This window comes from Marmota monax, unplaced genomic scaffold (genome assembly GCF_021218885.2).
Source record: "Marmota monax isolate L192 unplaced genomic scaffold, Marmota_monax_Labrador192_F-V1.1 WCK01_AAM20220418_F8-fsc00220, whole genome shotgun sequence".
In the NCBI taxonomy this organism is placed as follows: Eukaryota; Metazoa; Chordata; class Mammalia; order Rodentia; family Sciuridae; genus Marmota; species Marmota monax.
In genome coordinates, this window is record NW_026693909.1 from 123,062 (window position 1) to 134,057 (window position 10,996).

The following is a 10,996-nucleotide window of genomic DNA, read 5'->3' on the forward strand; positions in this document are numbered from 1 at the left end:
CCACCTTGTCTGTCCTCCTTGGGACGTGCCACCTCCAGCCTGTAGGATACGCTCGTACTTTAAGATTTGAGCTTATAAGCCCCCTCATGAGAGTTTAGCACAGGGTGATCCCTGGCCACAGGGGGCTCAGCCACCCTCCCCACACAGACAATGTGAGAAGTGGTGACCACAGAGCACTCTCGGTGTGTTGTGGGAAGCATAGGAACATGGGCACTCACAGGCCATGGATGGTGCATGAAGTGGCTCCAAGCCAGACCAAGGTGGGCCCTGACACACAACTGTCATGCCTACCACTATTCCTGGGAGCAGGAACTGAGCCATAGGCCCTGTGATGTCAGACTTGTATTTAAAATCAGATCAGATGGGAGGTGTGGGGCAGAGGTCCCCTGTAGGACCCTGCTATGATAGAGAAACCCTGTGTGTGACTTACAAACAGAGACATGTCCGGGTGCAGAGCAGGCTGTGAGCAGAACCTGAGCAGCTCCCAGCCCCACTGAAAGGTCCCAGAGGGCTAAATTCAGGCAGGAAGACTGCAAGTGTGCTCCAAATGTACCCAGTGGACAACAGGTTGACCCCAGCCTGACCATCTGCTGTGGAAGACCTTCTCAGACCTTCGGATCTATGTGTTCTCAGGGATGAGCATGGCCTGCTGGCTCTGTTTATGCCAGGAGAAAGTCCAGGCTCCTATAGGCAGATGTGAGTCAGGGGTCGTAACCCACTTGACCCTCCATCACTTGATCCCCTTTTCCTCCTAGACACTCCCCACACTTTCCCGGAAGATTCTCCCCATCTGCTCCCCATCAGGTTAATAGAAGCCAGTAGCCACTTGGCCTGACCTTCTGTAGAAGGTGGGTAGGGTGTTGGTAGGACATGCAGCACTGATTTCTATTAAAGGCTGTCGTCAGTCCAAATGAGTTTGGCAGAAGCCAAGTCTCACTGGACCTTGTTATAGTGCAGAGAGACTCCCTAGAGGACCTCACCTCAAGACCTCTGCACCCAGGTAACCAGAAGGGGGTTGGCACCACTAGGCCTTGCTGTTCTTGCTCCGGGAGTTCCCAGGCATGTCTGAAGGGCTCTCAGAATGCTGAGCCAGTACTACCACAGAGGAGGCCCACAGAGGAGGTCAGGTTAGTGGAGCCAGCCCTACTCCTTGGGGACTGTACAGAGCCCACAATGAAAGCTCTCAAAAGGCAGAGGAGGGTCTGTGGCCCAGCCTCGGCTGAGGCGGCTGCTAACCACTAAAGGTCAGCCCCAGGCTCCCCCACCACTCCTACCTGAGCTGCTGGAGGCTCCAGTCTAGGTCCTTTTTATTGACAAGCAGCCTTCCCCCTTGTAGGGACCTGATCTAGCACCAATTAGAGGGAGACAAATGCTGTCTGAATGCCCAGTTGTCAGCAGGGCCTGGGATCATGCTTACCCACTGACAGCCCTGCACAGAGGTGTCAATAGCTGTAGTCACTTCAGACAGAAGCCAGACTGTGCAGAGGGTCACCTCCCAGGCTCCAGTGTGCCCTAAGCAGAGTAAGGTGCCAGAAGGACAGTGGCCCAGTCCCTCAACCTCCCTAGCCTGTTTCTTCATCTGTACAATGGATGTCATCAGGCCTGATGCCCCAGACCTTTCCAAAGTCAGGCTAGGAACAGGCCTCATGTCTTCATCTGCTGGAGATGTTGCCCTGCGGGGGTCAGAGTAGATGGCAGCCTGTGGTGACCACAGATCTGCACTTGAGCAGCACACTCAGTTACTGGTACTTATGAGGCACTCACACCCTGAAGGTGCCCTCTGTGTCCAGGGGCCTGGATTTGGGAGAATCTGGGGAGGGATATGAGAGCAGAAAACAGTGTCAGCACCCCAAATGTCCACAACCTTGAGTGCTGGGATGTCTTTTTACTCTTTTGTTCCTGACACTCCTGACACCAAGTGTCATATCAGCAGCCAGTTCTCCAAGTCTCTGTTCACCAATTGGTGTCCTACGACGACGTAAGGAAATTCATCCACGGAACAGCCAGATAGAAGAGATGTGAGGAGCCTGCAGGGAGTGGAGGCAAGACAGGGAGGAGGAGGGATGGTGGGAGTGGAGGCGTGGCCAGAGATCGGGAGGGGTGGGGAAGTGGGCGTGGTCGTGGAGCTGTTGGAGGAGGGGGGTGGGGTGGGGGTGGTCAGAGAGGGCGTGGCGGGGGGGAGAACCAGGGAGCCAGAGGACCTGTCTGATGAAGGGTTGGGTCCGGGAGTGGGAGGTAGAGAGCAGAGCCACTGCCTCAGATCCTGGCTGCACCTGTACATTTGGGAAATAGTTGAATCTCTCTGCCGAGTAGGGACAGTAAGTCCATCCCATACCCCTTTGGGAGGCTGTGTGAAAGGGTCTGGCATAAAGAAGGGACTCAGGAGCCATCCATAGGCAGAGCCCCTCCGAATTGACCGTCCATCCCCATCATGCTGGCTCCATCCCCTCTCTGCCCACACAGAGCTCTGGCCTATCTTTAGGCTACGCTGAGTTAATTCACCTATGCCACCAAATAGCCAGGGCACACCTTCTGGGTCCCACGGCCAGGTGAGAGGAACATGAAGGCAGTGGCCTCAAGCCATGTGTGTGGATGTCAGAAGGAGCATGTGGAGCATGTGTGTACACACATGTATGCATGTGCACAGAGGAAAGCGTGTGTATGCATGCATGTGGGTTGTGTGAGTGTGTGAGCACAGAGCACCTGGGGCTAGGCTGCTGCTGCCCCTGGCTCCCTTGGCCAGGCTGAGTGAACAGGGCAGGCTCTTCTCTCACCCTCTGGGAGCCTCGCCCCAGGAAAAGGGTCTGGAACTTCTGTTCTTGTACCCATCAGATCCTACAGCTCAAGGCACCAGCTTGGCAAGCTTCTAAGGACCTATGAAAATATTGAAACTGGGGGTAAATAACTTTCACTGGCTCCAATATGTAAAAAGGAATGCACTTTTGAGTATCTGTAAAATCCCACCAGGCTTTTGTTTGGGGGGTTTCCTGGAAAGGGCACAGTCTGTCCCCAAACCAGTTTACTTCTGCTCACCACAGGCAACTGCCCAGCCAGGAGGGACCCATGGGCAAGGCAGGAAGTCCAGCCTAGTGCAGACTCCTCAGGGAGGTGCCCTGGCCCGTGCAGCCTTCCTCAGGGGTTGCTGGCAGCCTGGCATGTCCCGCAGGAGCCTTGTGCTGACATTTACATCCTGACTCCACAGATAACTGGCTGTCTTGAGCTGCACTTACCCTCTCTGGGCTCTTCCCCACCTCCTACTCTAGCAACAGAAACCTGAGATCAGGTAGTGCTAAGGATATTCATGTGGAAACACATGACTTGCCTTGCACCCGTGGACCTGAACCCCCAAATCAGGGCAGGCTGCTGGGGCACATCCCTTGGAAACTGTGCCAGCATCTAGGACCCAGTCCCTCCCTGTGGTAACTGAATGATGCCAAGGGGCCTGCTGCACTCAGTCCTCCCGGAGCCTCTGAGGCTGTTCCGGGTTGCGTCGGCCTTGACTCCTGCTCTGCTGAGTCAGAATGAACCCCAGCAGCTCCTAAACATGTGAACTGTGAACACTGAGTCTTGGCAACCATATATGATGGGTGTGAAATTTCTGTGACCACCTAGGTCTCGATTCTTCACAAGAAAAAGAGACTGTGCTGTGCCCAGTTCTCCAGGCAACACCTACCACTTCCTGCCAGGGTGAGGCTGGACACAGGCCCACAAGCAAGCCAGCCTAAGTGGAGGAGCTGCCACTGAGCTGTCCTTGGAGCCAGCTCTCTGGTTGGCAAGAAGGTCTTCATCTCTTCCCCAGGGTCTTTGCTGGGGCTGGGGCTGGGCCTGGGGGTAAGGTGGGGGTCCACCTGGCCCAAGCCACCCAGGATGAGTCCAAAGACCATTGGTCATCCCCACATTGCCGTGTCTGAGGATGAAGCTGACTCACATGTTTCCTGTGACAGCTGGGGCAGCATCACATCCGATCTGAGGGCTATTTTTAGCTGAATTATGTATTTCTCATGCGAGGAAGGCATCAGCTCAGTGCAGGAAGGTGTTACAAGTGCCCAGCTCAGCAGAACTGGCCTCCAGAGTCTGTGGGAGTCAGTGAGGTTGGAAGTGCAAGTCAGGCTCAAATGCACTCACTCTGAAAGAGTGGAGGCTCCAAGCTTAGGCCCTTCTGGAGAATCAGCAAACCCATGGTGAGAAAGCACACTGTCTCTTTAACACTCACCCCACACACACATTCCACCCCCACCCTGGAAATGCTGGAGGGGAGTGTTTTGTGCTGGCACTGATCTCTGTGCCTGTCTCCTAGCGGTGGCTGCCCTCTGGAGGAGCCAGCAGCTGACGTCACTGTGGGGGTGGGCAGGCCTGCTGGCCACAGGGATGGCCTCTCCTAGGACCCCAGCGAGTCATCCTCCACTGGCAGTATTGAGGGCAGTAGGCTGCTAGGGTGGGGTGTGCAGCCAGGCAGACCTGTGCCTCCTGCTCGAGGCTGCAGTGGCCAGGAGGCAGCAGGACTCATCCCTGGCCTGGTCAGCAGCACCACATCCATAGCACCCACTCAGGGCCAGCCCAGAGTTATCTTGCTTTTCTTAAATTAGCAACCATTACTTACCAACTGTCAGGATCATGGCTGCTACCTTCAGCCCAGTGGCTATCACAGCTGGAGCAGGACAAGGCAGGGACGGGGCCAATGGAGGGGCTTCATGAGCATCAGGACTAGCACTGAGGGAGGACCATTTGGAGGCAGCCCCACAGATCTGGGAGGGACAGGGCAAGGAGAAGGAAGGGCTGCAGAGACAGGGCCCACCCAGCTGAAGGGCCTCCTTTCAGGTGTCCCTTGGAGTTAGAGCTGGGAAAGGTGGCCAGGCAGTGCCTCCAGCCCCCAGCATCAGCCTCCTGGGGAAAGCAGGCGTGGCTGGCTTTTCCTTCTCCAGCCCAGAGATGGAAGGTGGGTGCTCTGGGCCCCACTTCACAGGGAAGAAAGTTGCAAACTATGCCAGTCATCTCTGCCCCTGCCCCATGCCCTCTCCTTGACAGTCTGGCTGGACATGGCCACACTAAGACTGTCTTCCCAGAAGCCTAGGCAGCCAAGGGTTGTCTTCATCCCAGGGCGCCAGAGTGAACGAGTGCTGAGCAGAGTGCTGGTCACCTGAAGGCTTTGAGGATTGGGTTCCTTCCCCTGGGACCCTACCCTGACCCCCCTCTCTGCTAGAGGGGACCAGGAACTGGCTGGAGGAGGACCCCCAGCCTGCTGCATTCCTAGGGCTATAACAGGTCTGTGTGTACAGCAAGGTGTTCTCCTCTGCACACCATCCATTTGGAGAAGAATAAACGGAGGGTCAGCAACCAAAGAACAGCCGGACATGAGGGCGGGGCTGGACTCCAGCCCAGGAAGCTGGCTCCAGAGTCCTCCAGGCCCCTAGGCTATAATTTGTGTCCTCCAGGGCTCAAGATATCTAAGGTTTAATGTGGGAAAATGGTTCCATTCTGTCTCACCCCATCACAGAAATAAACTTGGATAGATTAAGGACAAAAAGCAAAAATCATAAAAGCACTAGGAGACCAGAACAGATCTGAGCACTCTTGGGAGGCAGGCAGGATGCAAGATACAAAGCCCTAAGGGAACCATTGACAGGGTGAAACCTAAAGACTTCTAGTGGTGAAAAAGGTAGCATTTGGAGGTAAAATAGTATTTGCATATAAATGCAAAGCAATGAAGCTCATCACCTCCCACAAGTCATAAGCAAAAACAGACAACCTAGTAAAAAAGTGGCAACAGATGAGAAGAGAAAAAGGTATCAAAACAAACTAGAGAACACAACAAAGTATCCAGCCTCCCCATTAAGTACTGAAATGAGAAGTGACAAACCCTAGTGTGGGTTGGTGAGGGAAGGCCACTCCCACACCTGTGCAGAGATGTGCACAGAAGCAGCCTTTTGAAAGGTGAATTGGAGTCTGTTGGGTTTGGTGCAGGTGTCCTGAGACCCCAGCCCTGCCTAGAGACATCCTGTGAAGTCCATGGCTCACAGCTGGTATGAGAAGGGGGCCCAGTCATCCGGCCCCTGGAGTTCCCCCACCTGGAGAACCACTCCTCACAGGGAAGGTGGTGGCCTAGAAGGCCATCCAGCCTGCAGACCTGGTGCCACTGCCCCAAGGGGCTGTGTGTGGGGAATTGGTGAAGTTGTCTGGCCCGGACCCAACATGGGCCCCACAGCCTGGTGGAGAAACAGGGTGCTGGGGGGAGGTCCTACAGAGGTTGGGAGATCTGCTCCTCTCTGTGGCACCTCCCACTCTCTATCACAGCCCATTCCTGCTTTGTTTCAGGGTCGCCCCCAACCCTGGAGTTCACCAATGGCTCCTCCCCCACCCATTCAGACTCCAGCTTCCTGCGCGTGGGCGGCGTTGTCTCCCAGTGAGCTACAGCCCCCTGCAAACATTGTATTGGAATGAGTTGCAGCGGCCTCTGCCTTCTGGAGAGCTCAGCCTCTAATTTCATATGCGATATGAGCTGGTTATTTGATCCAGATGCCTGTAAAATTTGCAGAGGGATCATTTGGGGGTAGATGGTGGGCAGCTGGGTGGGGCTCCTGTCTCAAGAATCAGCAAGTGAGGTCTAGGGGGGCCCCTCCCTGGGAAACAATCAGGAGCTTGTTCCACATTTCCACCCTCGCACCACGGGGCCCTCTTGGGCTGGAGCCACGCCTGGAAGGGAGCATGGGCTGCATAGGGAGGCAGAGGGTGCGGTTCTACAGTGAGGCCATCCCGCTGCCCCGTGCTGGCCTCCTCACCACACCATAGGATTGGGAGGCGAGGAAGGACCCTGTGCCTCCTGAGCTCATGTGACAGTGGGAGGAATCCTCCTCCTCCCCCAGCTCCCAGCTAGACCAAGGACACTTCTGGAAGCTGTCCCCTGCCACTGACCCCACATGCAGCCACAGAATTGCTGTGGACACCCAGCCACTGCCCAGCTCCCATGTCGCCTGGAGCCACTCGCCCTATGGCCCAGTGGCCTCATGAAACCCACCCACAACCCTCAACTTGGTCACAGAGGCCTCAAGGCCATATCAAGGCCTTGACTAGGGGCCGACCCCACAAAGGCCACACACCCCACTGCCCGGCCCCACCCAGATGTTTTCTCACAAAGCGTTTCTCCTCTTCTCCTTCCCAGACAAGACACGAGGTACCGACATAATGTGTTCACTGCTTGTTTTCCATGGCGTCCCCACCAGGACCTGACCTGTACTCGTGCCAGGACCCATGAGCATTAGCTGCAGCACCCTGTGGCTGGAGCTAGGGCCTCCTGAAAGGCACTAGGTCTGTTGGGGACCTCTCCCTGGCACCCTGACCTCATGCTGAGGTTTCCTTGTCCCCACCTGCCTGGATGCCCCTCGAGGGTACAGCAGCAGATTAGACAGAGCCCCCTTGGCCCTGGGGCAAAGCTGGTGTTAGGGCCAGGCCCAGGGCTCTGAGCACTGGGCCCAGCCTGAGGCTGGGTGGGGATCCCTGGGGGGATAAGGTCAGAAGGAACCACAAATGCGGGAGGGGGGCACTGAGTGAGGGCATCACGCCCAGGTTCACAGGAGGAGGCCTGTTCTTTCCCACAGACCCCTCAGCACTCTTCCTGCAGCTCAGCAGGTGAGCGTGTCGGGTGTGCCCAGGGTGCCTCACTGGAATGTTCTCAGAAAGGAAGCCCTGAATCTCAGAGCCACCATAGGCAGGCAGGAGCCGAGCTCAGCCTCAAATATGACTCTGGAACTTATAGAACAAAACACTATTTAGGTTAACATGGGCCTGAGCCCATTTTCCTCCCTAAACCAAGGCCCAGGGAGAGCTCTCATCCCTAGTAGGGGACATGTCTACCAAGGATGACCACAAATCAGAGTGATTTCCAAAAGATACACGCCCCAGTTCCCCCAGGGCCAAGACCAAGGGGCAGTAAGGAGCTGGGAGGTCCAAGGTATGAGTTCAGGAATGTACCCCAGGCCAGCAGCCAGGCCAGGAACCTGCTGGGTGGGAGCAGAGGGCCCCAGAGCCCAGGCTCTGTCCTGTGGCATCACCAGCCATGGGAGCCTCCGCCCTATGGCTCAAATGGGTGCCAGGCTCGGGCAGCCCTCCAGCCAACCCTGGCCTGCCATGCCCTACAGGAGGAGCCTGCTGGCAGCCCTGTTCCTGGAGCCAAGCCTCCCTGTGGTGCGGCCAGCACCAGCCCACTGCCTGGAATTCCAACAAACAGACTCCAGCTGAATCCAAATTTACCCAAGTTCCTACACAGAGTATATCTCAAATTCCGGGGCCCAGAGGACCAGGGGACCCCTTGCCTGGTGAAGCACTGTCAGGGTAGTAGCTCCTCCAGGCCCTGGTGTGTGAGCATAGCTCAGCCACCTACCTCGGACACTGGGTCCCGCCCATTCCTCAGCTCCCAGGGCTTAGTGACCCACCATCAGGCAAGTTTCTCAGCTCTCCAGCCTAAATTGGAGCTGGGGTCTCCACACATAGCCATGCCTGTCCCCGGAGGTGGATCTGCCCCCAACTCAGGGAACAGCCCCTTTTCATGCTTGGGGTCTTTGTGGACCTCAACCTTGGCCCATTCCTCAGCCTCAAATCTCCTCCCTGATATACCCAGTTCAAAGGCCTGCTGATGCTCCCAGCCTGCTGCCCCCAAACTGGCCGTGATCAGCAACCCAGAACTGAAAAGCTGGCGCACCTTGCAGCTCTGTGCTCCAGTGGGCACAGTGACAGCAGCAGGAAGAAGGTGGCATCAGTGTTCTTGTGGGACCCTGGAGCCACCTTGGCGACCCCTTTGTCCTTGAACCTGGCCCCAAAATGAGTCTCAGCCAGTGGCAGCAAGACCTTACCTCCTGTGAAGGGCTGAGCCCTCTTGGGTCAGCATAGAAACACTCACTGTCCTTAGAGGACAGCCCCCCAGGGGACTGAGAGGGGGTTAGAAAACCTAGGGGCAGCTAGGGAGCCCACTCCTGTCCTGGGCTCACCCTGGAGGGACCTCCCACAAGGAATAACTGGCAGAGCACAGGCAGGCTTCTGGGGCATCACTGGGGGATTCCATCCCTGCAGGGAGGGGCACAAGACCCCCTTCCTGGGCTTTGGTGTCACACGCATAGAGGCAGAGCCCACAGGCATGCTCCCATAACCAGGGAGGGCCCCCTGTCTCCCAGCACAGGCCTCTGGGAAAGAGTGTCAGCCCCAGTAAACTGGCTTGTTCTCAGGTGGAACCCAAGTGTTTTCACTGGGTTAGACAGGAAAAAAGTCTGTGAGAAACAGCCCCCACTCCAGGGCCAAAGCCCCTACCCACCTCCACACAGCCCCCCTGGAGGGGGCAGCCACAGCCCATGTCCTGTCCACCCCTATCCTTCTGGGATGCTTTTCTCTGAAGCATCTTGAGGAACACACACACAAGTTTATCAACTGTGTGTCCTGGCTAAGCGTGCTTCCCCCTCTGCTCCCAGCTCAGGAGGACAGGGCAGGTGACAAATGTAGAGGGAAGGAGCTGCTCTGGGGCCGCTGCTCCCAAAATCAGCAGGATAGACACAGTGCTGGGCCTGCCCAGAACAGAGGCACCAGTGTCTGCCGCAGTCTGGCTGGGCACAATCAGGAGCCACTTGTCAAAAGAAACTAACTTTATTTTTAGAACCACACACGCCAAACAAAACAGCCTCTCAGGAAAAACCCTCAGAGCCCAACTGCCACCACCGGCTTTCCACAAGCCTCTCTCTCCCACACCAGCTTCTCTCCACCTCCCACAATCCTCCTGCTCTTGAGGCCGATTGGCTGGGTCACGTGGGCGGAGCCAAAAAAGTCCCCCAATGAGCAGCTCCGTGGTCTGAAAGGGCAGGGAAACAGCCCAATGAGCATCACCGCAGAGGAGCCAATCAGCTAGATGTTGCTGGGGCCGCTGTGAGCCAATCATCAGCTGGCAGCTGGAAGTTTGCTGGCAGCTGGAAGTTTGCTGGGGCCCCTTCGGCTGTGGCTCTCAACATCTCCCCCTCTCTGTTTAAACAACAAGCATGTGGCTTAGGGACCGTGCCTGCCTTAGGTTGTCCAATAGTACATATGGTCCTTAGGTTGGTACCATTGCAATTGGATCTTACCCGTCACTGACTACCGGTCCAGTATACAGCCACACCTGTGGAGAGGTCTTTGTACCAGCGGGGGGGTGAGGTTCTTTGCCTCACCTCTGTTGGCCCCCAAGTTTTAGCTGGACGATCATGACAAGCAGAAGGGAGGAAGATACACCAAGCCAATTGACGGCTCCTTTTGGAAAAATTGTACCACCAATGACATCATCAGCAAAAATACCCCAACACTACCACAAGTCGCTGCACCAACAGATAGTTCACAATGCATACAGGTGAGCTCACAATGTGTCCAGGCAAGTTCTGCAAGCAGTTCAGTGATGGCTATTGTAGAAGCTGTAGATTGGTTTTATCTTTGACTTCACCAGCACTGGGATGAAGATAGGAATTCTGGCAATAATGGCTAAAGAAAAAATTATGTAACATTACAGAAGGCACTAAAAGAAAACAATTTTCTTAACAATTTACATTATCTTTAAGAGAATTATTAAATATAATGAAAAGGAAAGGTGAAAGTAAACAAACAGATCTGTTAACCTTCTTTTTTGTTTACATATTAAAACAATCCTCAACAGTTGTTTACCCAATTTAAATTAAACCATATAAATCACGTGAAAAAACAAAATATTTGGATCCATTTTATCATGAGCGCTCATCATATATGATATATGGACATACATACATTCAAACATATAACACAAAACACAAGTGTGCACACATAATATAATACATACAACACATAACATTATAGTAAAGGCCTTATAACTTTTTACAGGTGAAATCTCCATTGCAATGTTTAAAAACTCTATAGTCAAAAAAAAATAGAACTGATCAGCAAAACATTAGCCTAGGTCTGTATGAGCTCAAAAAACAAAATAGAACTTCATGATATGGCAAAGGGCAATAATAAAATAGAT